Here is a 12,244-nt window from a genome sequence, read left to right as displayed (position 1 = left end):
CAAACTCAGGGATCAAATTCTTCTAGACAATTTCAAAGGTCTGATGGTCCAAAGCTTCCTCTGCCTTCTCGGAAGGGGAATCACGTTGGCCTCAGCCATCCATCGAACGTGCCACTCCGACTGAATCTGCAACCTGGTCCGTTTCTGTTGGCAGAGGGGTTCGGTCTTAACCAGACTCCTATCTTAATTACTGAAATACATTTGGATCCCTTAAGGAGAGAATACTGGTAAGTTCTCATGTAGCTGCAACTCAACGAGCTGCACCTCAGTAAGAGATTGGGAGCCGGGGTGTCCTCCTGTTTTGATCTCACTGACAGGCTGGTGATACTCGTGCAGGACGAAGGGTCGAAGCTGCAAATCACAGAGCGTCTTGACCGCTGCTGAACTCTGAGGCCGACTGCAGAGGGTGTCAAGAATCTGGGTCTCTGGGAAGAACTTGGCTTCTTGTCTGCAGGGGATGTTGTAGCTACAGAACGTCGGAGGGTCCCCAAGGCAGCATCTAAGGACCAGTCCCGGCATCTGTATCTACCTGTTCCAGGAGCATTTCAGGCGCTCTGCAGGCGTGCTCCCATAGATGCCGGTTCCCCTTCCTTCTCCACAATGGCTCTCAGTGGCTCAGGCCACAAACCCAAACTGTGCTTGTCTCATCTTTTTCTCTGAAAGCCCCTTTCAGCAAATCTGTCTGCCCTACCTCAACCTGTGTCCTGAGTCCATCCACGCTGTCACTTCTCCCGTCCCATCGTCACACCCTGTCTAAGCCACTGGCCTGCTGAACCTCCTACGTCCCCCTTCTTGCTTCCTTCTGAAGCACTTCCCACCTGTGGCCAGAGAGATGTTTCCCATAATAAGAATGCAGTGAAGACACGGCATTGTCTAAAATCTTCCTAAGAGTTCCTATCCCAAACCGCACAAAATCCGAGCCCTACGTGGGCTGGACCTTGCCAAACGCTTTGACTCTCTGCACTTTGGCTTTCTTCATGATTCTTGAAAATACTGAGCTAGTTTCCACCCTGGGGCCTTTGCACTTGCTATCCCTGTGTCTGGACTGTGTCTCCGAGCTTAGCAAGCCTGGTTCTTTCCTGCCACTTAGGTTTCAGCTCAAGTGTCTGCTCCTCATGCTGGCTTCTTCTGATGCCCCTGTTCCCTCTCTTCCCATACTCTCCTCCCTCATTTATTCCGTTCACGTTGTCTTTCTTGTCTGTTTCCCACGGGCTTCCCTCCCACCACAAAGTGAGCATCAATAAAAACAGTATCCTTGTTGGTCCTGTTCACCACTGCATCCCCTGGTTTAGAATAAGGCTTGTCACTTAGTGGAAAACTTTACTTTTTGGCCTCGCCATGTGGCATGCGGGATCCTAGCTCCCTGACCAGGAACTGAATCCACACCCCTGCACTGGGAGCACAGTCTTAACCGCTGGGTCTCCAGGGAAGTCCTCTTAGTGGGCATTTAATTAACATGGGCTGAATGAATGAATGATTTGAACAAATAATTTTAAAAGCTGGTATGTGATCGCTCTAGGTCCACTGGGCTAGCTGAACCCTTTCACCAACACTCAATATAAACTGATTTGGTGCCATTAAATCAATGACTATGAAACAAACAGCAATAGATGTGTGTAAGGTGAAAAAGAAAAGTTTCCTGGCCAAAATACGAGTTATACTGAAGGAATTTTAAAATGTCACGTGGGTTTAAACATGAAATAAAAACCAGAACCTCGAATATATCCACGTCACCAGTGACTGGACTTTACCTAGAAGAAAAGGCCTTGGAAAGAATAGCAGAAATAACATAGTATATATGAAAGACTTTATACCTTCTTCACAGCAACAACAACGTTTAAGCAATACATAAAAAGAAGTCATTGGAGTGCATTTCAGCTAAGCACTGGGAAAACAAAGGAAAATGACGCCAAAATTGAATGCAAAAAATGAAACAAACAAAAAAAAGCTCGAATAATAAAATATTATTAAAATAAAAAATAAAAAAAAGCTTAAAATAAAAAATAAAGCTTGAAAAATAGTGGTTTTGAGATATAATAAACATACGAGAAAAGTAACTCCCCCACCAGAAAAAGAAACAGTCGGTGTGTATGTCCAACGGTCACCATGCACATTTCCAGTCCCCCTGGGTCACTCCTCAAGCTCCCCTGGCGGCTTTCCTTTGCCTAGGACAAGATCCACACACAGGAGCCCACGTGGTGGCCCCGCTACCTGTCCAGTCACCTCCCCCCACAGTCACTTCCTGCGAAAGGAGGCAGGTGCCCCCAAATTACAGGGCCCAAGCCTCGTGCTCTCTGCACCGGCCCCTCTCTTCTGGAGACATCCCCCGTGACCCCTGCACTGCCACCTGCTCACCGGGCTGGCATCTCCTCCTCTTCCTGCAAGACCTCCCTTCCCCTGACCAGCTTTGCCCCAGCTCCATGCGGGGTAGGTGCCCCCAAGAGCTCACCCTGCATTCTAGGCAAACCTTCCTCTCTTGGTACTAGTCATCGCTGGACTACTGCCAATGGACCACTGGTTGGTGGTGGGTCATGTCCGACTCTTGCAACCCCATGGACCATAGCCCACCAGGCTCCTCTGTCCATGGGATTCTCCAGGCAAGAACACTGGAGTGGCTTGCCACTTCCTTCTCCAGGGGATCCTCCCGCCCCAGGGATCGAACCCTGGTCCCCTGCATTGCAGGCAGATCCTTCACCAACTGAGCCACAAGGGAAGCCCCAAACGAATCAACGGGGTGTTTCCAATTCTGGACTATATACAATTAACTGAACTATATAAATGGTACTTCATTTTCCTCATCTTTACTTTCTTCATCCACATTATTTATAGCTAAGAATAAATAAGACTCTTGAGAGTCCCTTGGACTGCAAGGAGACCCAACCAGTCCACCCTCAAGGAGATCCATCAGTTCTGGATGTTCATTGGAAGAACTGATGTTGAAGCCAAAACTCCAATACTTTGGCCACCTGATGCGAAGAGGTGATTCATTTGAAAAGACCCTGATGCTGGGAAAGATTGAGGGCAGGAGGAGAAGGGGACGACAGAGGATGAGATGATTGGATGGCATCACTGATGCAATGGACATGAGTTTGGGTAAACTCTGGGAGTTGGTGATGGACAAGGAGGCCTGGCATGCTGTGGTTCATGGGGTCGCAAAGACTGAGAGACACGAGTGAGAGACTAAACAACTGAACTGAAGAATAAATAAATATCTTCTAATATTCACCTCTGTCAACTGTGGTTATATGAAATTGCCCAATGTCATTTTTAACATGAAACGTTTATTTTTAAACTTCAGTGACAGAATTAAACCTGTTTTATTTATACAAAATAAAGAGGCCCCTCTTTAAGATGCATAAATTGCCCATGTACTCACTTATGCAATTTACCACTGCTACTACAAACCCCTGCCGTGTTTCTCAGGGGTTGGCATGCTGTCCACGAGAATTCGATCGTCTCTTCAGTTTCAGTATCGTTTCAACCATCAGTGCGGGCGTCGTCACACATAGCTGCACAGGCTTCCAGAGGCAGCGTCTGCTGGGGGCCAGGTGTTGCTCCTACTTGAATTGAGCAAAGCGCCCCGCAGGACACGGCTGGTGTCGGGGGCGGGGAGCCCACCTGTCCTGTCTGCAGCACAGGCATCAACCACAGTCAGAACTCAGTAAAGGCCGCGTGAACGGGGGCGTGAACAGGTAAGACCTAAATGGATAAAATCTCAGATCTGCCCTGATCCTAAGTCACAGCCCATCATTTACACCAGAAGTGTTTTACCAATGGCTAGGGAGTCAAGCCTTCTTGAATTGATTAGATTCTTGAAGGATTTCTTTAGAGATTCACTCCTAAAGAAAAAAAACCGCTACGTCCTGGTGAATGAAATGCAGGCACAATGTGTTCTGGCTCTTTTCAAAAGCCAACCATCAGCTGCATCCAACCAAATCCATGACTGGAATGAAGTTATGTTTTCAAGATTGTGACACGTCATTGATAAAACCATAAAAGGAATTCTCTACGGTCGAATAAAACTCCTCTGAAAACATTCATAACCACAAATCCCAATACATGAGCGCAAACTATTAATGCTTTTAAAGCAAGTTAGACCCCACAAAAGTGACGGCTATTGTTTCCACGCTAAATATCTGGCATGAGTTGAACCTTATATAAATGGCAGTATTTTTGTGCCCAAGCATCTTCCCTCCTTCATTTGCTTGCCAAACAGATCCAGAACTTTTTTTTTCCTCCAAAACTGGAGCAGGAATCAATTAAAATGTATAATAATGTGTTAACTAGCTAATACAGCAATTAACGCTGAGGGGCATTTCAAGCCCAGAGTTTTTAGCAACAGCCCTGTTCTTTCATTCCCTCTGTCGGATCTGTAATTGAGAGAATACCGTGAGAGCAGCCTTTCATCAGCTCCAAGAGTTACATTTCCCGCTTTGATAACCGTACAAGGAAATCTGAGGCACTTCAAGCTTCCAATTACATTTGATTAGCCAGTCAGAATCATCTAACAGCTTTCATCACCCAAAGGAGAACTTTTGAAGAATTCTGTTGCCCACACTTCTGCACAAACACTAATCTATATCATTATTTTACAAGGGGAAATGTAATATTTAGTAAGTTTTTAAATTAGGCAATAAGCAAAAGCCTCTTACTCATCGAGACTTTGGGATCAAAGAAGCACAAGGGTGGTTCTGAGATGTGTGAGGTAAAGGATTTGTGGTGAGTTCACAGGAGGCAAGATACTCTGGTCAAAACGAAACAACAGTTCTTGGAATCTGCTAACATTTTGGACAGCACGTCTGAAAACAGGATATGCACTTGTGATACATACACACAAGCTCTGCCTGGGAGAAGCACGGAGGACCCGAGACCTACGTGTGCGTGAAATTATTTCCTACCAAATGCATGTGAGTGTGGCTGTATGACCACATCAGGGCCACTGCTTAAGAAGTCACTGAAAACATCCTCCTGGGAATTTTCTGATGACCAGTTACGAATTTAATCCTGCTTAAAAGTGAAGACAGGAATTGTTATCAGTGCTGCCTTGACCCAGCCCCACGCCCCTCCCCATCTTGAGTGTATCCCTGCAAAACGGACCTGATATCCTCCATGTTTCATCCTCCATAAAAATGTGTTTTTAATTTAAGTGAAATAATTATCCTGCTCTCCCAGGTAAAGTATTCTGTAAACAAGCTACTTAGAAATGTGATCGTCATTTCACAGGAGGTGGTCCTGCTGCGTAGACTTTAAAGAGCAACGCTGTGAGGCACGGATGGAAGGCCAGCTACTTTCCACGCTCCCCAAATGAATGGCAGAAGGGGTTACCCTCTGCCTCCGCAACCCTCATCTTGTGCAATAAAAGACAGACTTTAGACCTGTTGCCCAGTTAGTCCATCTGCTACATCAAGAGAAGGCCTTCTTACAGCGTCAGAAATCGGATCACGGTTGGTTGCAAAGTTAATCCTTAATGTTGTGTAATCCTGGGGACATTTCTAAATATTCAAGATAATGGGGCACTCTTTTAGTCTTCACGGAGAAATGGAGAACAGCAGGGCCCTACAGTCCTGTGCCCTTCAGATCTGTACAATTTCTCTTCCAAGCGTTTGGCTGTTCCTTCCAAGGCTGCTGGATGTGAATAACCCAGGCTTGGTCCTGGGAGGTCGGAAACATGGCGTTTGAAAATGATTTCCAGGGGACTTCCCTGGTGGTCTGGTGGTTAAGAATCACTTTGCAGCGCAGGGCACGTGGGTTTGATCCCTGGCTGAGGACCTAAAAACTCACACAGCTTGGAGCAACAGCCTGGACCTGCAACCAGAGAATCTGTGCACTGCAACGAAGAGCCCGCATGCCACAGAGAAGTTCCCACGTGCCGCAGCTAGGACCCCACGTGGCCCAGTAAACATTTTTTGAAAGAAAGAGAAAGATTTCCATGGAGGAAGTAAAAAGGCAGGGGCACACGGGCAGCCAGCCCTTTGCGGGACCGTGCGGAGATGTCGCTTACACAGTGTAGGCGGGCGTTACAGGGGTCCCCACGCCCCCGGTCAGTCTCGTGTGCCCTGGCCCTGGAGGCTGACCTGCTTCTGCAACAGGAAACCCCACTGTGTGGAGTCCCCTCGCCCGGAGACAAGGCCACCCAGACGTTCCACCGACTACCCGCGAACGCTGCCCACTCCTGGGTTCGCCGACCTGACAGTTTCTCATGTCTTCTCCATCTGCCATCAGACCTCCAGGGCTCGGGGGCCCTCCTGGCCCACCACGTCCCATCTGCAGGGAAGTACAGATGCAGCCCCGGACAGGGCAGGCTCCCAGGACCCACAACACTGCAGGCGCTCCCAGGACCCACAACACTGCAGACCCTGGAGGAGGAGAAGCCATGTGAGTGAGCAAAGAGAAAGGGGGTCAGGACAAATAGAAAGGAGAGATGGAGGTGAAGGAAAGAGGAGAAAATAGAACAGGTCAGCATGTCTCCAGAGACGCTGGCTGGGGCCCCGTGCACAGGAGGCCCGAGCTTCGCCTGGTGCGTGGCGAAGGCAGCCCCAGAGGAAGCAGGTGGTAAGCATCAGGTATTTAAGAAAGACCCAGGGCTGGCAGAGGGACGCTGCGGACCACGCTGTGCTCGAGGGCGGCAGCGTTCTTGGGTCAGAGACGAATGTCTTTAACGTGAGCAACAGCACAAACGCGCGATTTGCATGCAGCCATTCTGCAAATGGATGTGGAGCCCGCAGAGATTTGTATGATCGACTTCCCGAGCTGCAGAAGAATGAGTCAGAGCAAGTCATCCTTCACTTGCCCTGGAAAATAGAAAGACTCATTTTACCTCACAGGTTCAGAGGGCAAAGCCCTTCAAAAGTGTGTTATGGAGCGTCACGCGTGAGTCACGCGTGAGTCTCGTTCGCGGCGCTGTCACCCGCTACCACACTCGGTGTGCCGGCAGAGATGCTTGGCCCACTGGGTCCCGGGGCTTGGGGACTCGGGGCGCTCCCCTCCTCGAGACTGAGGAGCAGACGTTCTGGACTTTCTGTAAGATCCGTGAGCAGCCTGTGTGTCCTGCTGGGCAGACGTGTGCAGGTCTTGGACCGACCAGGGACCCAGGCAAGTCTCAGCAAACAGGTGTGGACCAGCTTCTAAGCAGACAGGCTGACACACTGCTCTCTATTGGCCACGCGGTCGGAATCAGAGCTGGGCAACCCGGGGTGGCAGAGCCTGCCCAGCGTGCCCAAGTGGGGAGCACCACCCCCCTGCTGACCCTGCAGTTACATACGCTTTTACAGATTAAGGTTTAGAAGCTCCAGAGTCTGCAACCAATGGCAGACTCCTCCTCTTCTCCGTTCTGTATTCCAGCCTTACAAGGTCACCGCCAATTAAAAACAGGAAAAATTTACATATTCTTGGGTCATGTTAAGCAATGGCTCTCTGCCGCTGAAGAAGAACACAGGTCCTTTAAGACCCACTGTAAAGTGGTACTCAGATGGGCGTAGCTCACAGAAGACCGCCATATGCATTTTTGGTTTCAAAGACATAGTACTTAACAGCCGCGTGACTTGGGGCCGATCAGTGAAAGTCTTTGGGTCTCGGAGCCTCAGCTGCACGCTGGGAGCAAACGTGCTCACTGCCCAGGAAGTGATGAGCATTAGACGAGATACAACACTGGTACAGCGGCTGGCGATCGTCTGACTCACAGTAAAAACTCAGTAAGTGCCAGCTACTATTATCTCCTGTTATCCAAAGTATTTTCTGTTGACCTTGAGTCTTCCCTAAGCTCTCTCCTATTAATGTAACTCCAAGCCTTGGGGGCAGGTTACCTACTGAGCTCTTTTTCCGCCCCTCCTTCTGTGTTTCTTCCTCCATCTCTCTCATGCCTGCTTCCCGTCCCCCTCCCCAAACTGGCTGAAGTGCCTCAACCATTTTTGCCTGTGACAGATTATTTGACTAAAAAAAAATTTAAAACCTAGTTAGCAAAACTGCAATGAGGTAAGACCTGACACTGGTCAGAATGGCCATCATTAGAGAGTCTACAGATAAGAAGTGCTGGAGAGAGTGTGGAGAAAAGGGGACCTCCCTACATCATCGCTGGTGGGAATGTCAACTGGCACAGCCCCTGTGGAGAACGGCGTGCTGCTGCTGCTGCTAAGTCGCTTCAGTCGCGTCCGACTCTGTGCGATCCCATAGACGGCAGCCCACCAGGCTCCCCCGTCCCTGGGATTCTCTAGGCAAGAACACTGGAGTGGGTTGCCATTTCCTTCTCCAATGCATGGAAGTGAAACGTGAAAGTGAAGTCGATCAGTCGTGTCCGACTCCTAGAGACCCCATGGACAGCAGCCTACCAGGCTCCTCCGCCCATGGGATTTTCCAGGGAAGAGCACTGGAGTGGGGTGCTATCGGCTTTTCCGAGAGGTTCCCTAAAACACTAAAAATAGAGCTGCCTGCAATCCCACTCCTGGGCGTATATTCAGACAAAACTGTAACTCAAGAAATGCATGCACCCCTACATTCATAGCAGCCTATTTAAAACAGCCAAGACGTGGACACAACCTAGATGCCCATTTACAGAAGGATGGGCACAGATATGGCCCGTGCACACAGTGGAGTGCCAGTCAGCTGCGAAAAAGAACGAAATCATGCCATTCGCAGCGACGTGGATGGACCTAGAGGTTACCATGCTAAGTGATGTAAAGCAGAAAAATACCATATGACGTCACAGAGGTGTGGGATCTAAAACATGACACAGATGAACTCGTCTGTGAAGCAAACTCACAGACGCACAGGACGGACCCGCAAACTCCAGAGGCACAGGACGGACCCGCAAACTCCAGACGCACAGGATGGACCTGCAAACTCCAGACGCACAGGATGGACCTGTGGGTTCCAAGGGGGTGGCTGGGGGTTTGGGATTCGCAGGAGCAAACTATTATATGCAGGCTGGACAAACAGGGCCCTACTGTACAGGACAGGGACCTGTATTCAGGGCCCCGTGACAAACCAAAATAGAAAAGAATATGAGAAACAATATATACACGTATAACTGAACTACTCTGCTGTTCAGGAGAAATGAACACAGCACTGTAAATCAATTATATGGGAATAAAATAAACTTCAAAAAAATAGAAAATAAAAACCTAGTTAGCAAACTTTTATCTATCAGTTAACTCTGTGTCTCTCTGGATCCAGAAAGGATGGACGGACGTGTCCTCTGGAAGGACCACTTTACGTGACAGCAAGGGTCCAGGGCTTCCCCTCCTGGGCAAGAGGCGACCTTGTCCCGCCCTCCCTCCCCAGGAGGGAAGGAGTGGACCGGACCAGCGCCTGAGGAGAGGGACTCAGACCTACAGCAGGCAGAGCGAGCCCCTGATTAAAGGGGCCTCTTTCCTCCACCACCTGACCTCGAGCAGAGCAAGGGAGATGCCCGTTTTCTTCCCACCCTCACTGTGCATTCCTGACGCCTGACAGCGACCCAGCCAGTTAAACACAGCGCCCTGGTGTGGCAGGCTTCTCCCAGGCTCCCCACCATCCTGATAGGTAACACACAGGTTAACAGGGACAGGAAGCGCATCGGGTATGTGAACCCAGCATGAAGCCACGCTCATCGCTCCCACCAAACCCCCTGGCTTCCGCCCACTGCACGGTAACTACTAGAGTCTGATCACATGGAAACCCAGAGTCTAAGCCGAGTCTGCAGCCTGTGGACGTATCCTCACTGAATAAAGCAAATGTGATACTTTTAAGGGCTTCCCCGGTGGCTCCGTGGTAAAGAATCCACCTGCAACGCAGGAGACGCAAGTTCAATCCCTGGGTTGGGAAGATTCCCTGGAGGAGGAAATGGCAACCCACTCCAATATTCTTGCCTGGAGAATCCCACGGACAGAGGAGCCTGGCAGGCTATAGTCCACAGGGTTGAAAAAGGGTTCAACCTGACTTAGTGACTTAACAACAATACTTGAAAAGGAACCGAGAGGGTGGAGAATCCAGCATCTGAATCTGCCTGTGGTACTCCAGTCAGCAGAGTCATTTCTGCCAAAGAACAGCACGTCTACCTTAAACAGGTGCTGATGGAGGAGAGCCGATTCACCCAGCAGACAGTGACCAAAGAAGACTTCAACGGCTACAGGAAGATTCCTCAGTTAGTAAGCGACATGGGTGCAGGAACACACAAGCCTGGACAAGCACAGACAGCCAGAAAGACCCACAACCTAGCACCAGCAACCAGCCCAGAGGCTCTGTGCCAGGTCTGCCTGGAGGAGCCACAGAAGCAGACGTCTGATGCCGAAGAGCCCCGAGTCACAGAGTCAGACCTGCAGCTTCCAACCTTCCCTCCAAACTCACAGGCAGCAGAAAACTTCCATGCCCACCCCCAGTGGAAGAAAAGCCAGTTTTCCGGTTTCCTTGTAAACCTATGGAAGGTCCATTTATTTCCTTCTGATCTCTTTTTGAGAAATAGGTTTCATGGTCCGAGATGTTTTCATTTGCCTTCGAATAGAAATACTTCTCCCCTCTTTATGGGAAATCACATTAAATGCTGATCATCTGCTTCCAGGAGGACCTACTTTGCATCCAAAGAAATGAAAACACAGGTAAGTAAAGTGACAGACGATAATTCTGGGGACATGATCCTGAAAGCTCAGGCAGAGGCCAAAGGGAGCAGTGGGTGCGTGTGTGCACAGCTGTGTCTGACTCTTTGTGACCCCATGGACTGCAGCCCACCAGGCTCCTCTGTCCATGGGCATCTCGAGGCTAGAACACTGGAGTGGGTTGCCCTTTCCTTCTCCAGGCAATCTTCGCGACCCAGGGATTGAACTTGCCTCTTCTGTGTTGCATCTCCTGCATTGGCAGGTGGATCCTTCACCACAGAGCCACCTGGGAGGCATTAAAGAGAGCAGGATGGCAGATATGGCAGGTAAACACACACACAGAGAAACGAAGGGCTGAGCGAGCCCACTAACGAACACGGCCTCAAACTGGGGCAAATCCAGCGAACCGCAGACTGCAGACCTGTGTTGGGTGGGAGAAGTCAACTGAGGCTCGGGAAAAGGGATCTAGGATGTTGATGATAAATAAATTAAAACTCTGCTCAAAAAGCATCCATACCAGAACAGAGAAAAAAGGGCGGCTGGCTTTCGAGAAAACTGGCTTCTGCGTGGCTGAATTCCTTTGGCACAGATTCCCTGAGCCTCTGAGCCCTATTTTCCACAGAAACGCTAGTTATGCGTTTCAGTCAGGATTAATTTAGACTTTTTTTATTCCTCCATGTACAAGAATATTCACGGAGGGGAAATTCTTCTCCATCCATTCCCAGAATCCTCGGAAGACATCTGGTCTCCTTAGACGATCAAACAGATCCTGCAGATTCATTAGCTGTTCAACAAAGTGGGAATTACTTGCCCACTGCTCTGGTGCTTGTGAGATACTCGAGACACAGACCAGAGAAAAATGAGCGAAGGAGAAAGAGCACCATCTTCTTGACTCGCGTCGACAGCACTTTCTGGGATGTTGGGCCAGGGGGTCTGGAATTCACTCTTGATTTCCAAAAACACAAGTTAAAGTCAAGAACACAGGCCACCGTAAGACAGGTGGAGCTTAAAGATTCGAAGGTGTAGTGAACGCATGCCTTGACCCCAGAAATGCTGTCAGGCTGGGGGAATTCAGGGCCATCTACCACCTGGTTACAATCCTAAGCTCCCTTCCTGACTGTTTTCACAAACACACAGAAAGGAGCCCAGGCTGATGCACCCGGCACCCAGTCGGACACAGGACGTAACTTCCTTTACCCACTTTACAGCAGGGCAGAGCCCCACGTGGCCGCCTGTCCTCCCAAGGGCGGTGGGCACGAGGGAGGCACTCAGAGGGATCTGGACCCTCCTCCAGGGCTCAGGAGTGCCAATGGGAAGACACACTTCACTCGCTGGAGGTCCCCGTAGCCTGCGAGAATTGTAGCCACTTTCCAAAGTGACTCCCTCCCTCCCAGGGACGGGTCTGGGCTCAGAGAAAATTCATCTCGCTGATTTCAGTGATTTAGTAATTGGGCGGTAGTGATGGACTTCTGATAACCGGGACGTCTGCTGTAGCTTTCCTGGGAAAGGCATGGATTTCTGGAGTCAAAGGTTATAGGGCTTGTGTGCGTGTGTGTGTGTGCATATGTGTGTGTGTGCGCATATGCTTGTGTGTGTCCTGGCAGGGGTGCAGGGCTGTGGAGAAGCACAGCTTCTTGTAACCTGAATGGCCAGCCCCCCAGTTCTTCCCTGCGGTAGAC

The 12,244-nt window shown here is 49.7% G+C and overlaps 1 protein-coding gene across 16 annotated transcripts in view; it reads right to left on the bottom strand.

Annotated features, from left to right (window-relative positions):
- The window catches only part of NR5A2 (nuclear receptor subfamily 5 group A member 2), a 127,415-nt gene that overhangs the window by 91,044 nt on the left and 24,127 nt on the right, over positions 1-12,244 (bottom strand). The window lies entirely within an intron of this gene.

Source organism: Bubalus kerabau, chromosome 5 (genome assembly GCF_029407905.1).
Source record: "Bubalus kerabau isolate K-KA32 ecotype Philippines breed swamp buffalo chromosome 5, PCC_UOA_SB_1v2, whole genome shotgun sequence".
NCBI classification, from domain to species: domain Eukaryota; kingdom Metazoa; phylum Chordata; class Mammalia; order Artiodactyla; family Bovidae; genus Bubalus; species Bubalus kerabau.
This window is presented reverse-complemented; position numbering and strand designations above follow the sequence as displayed.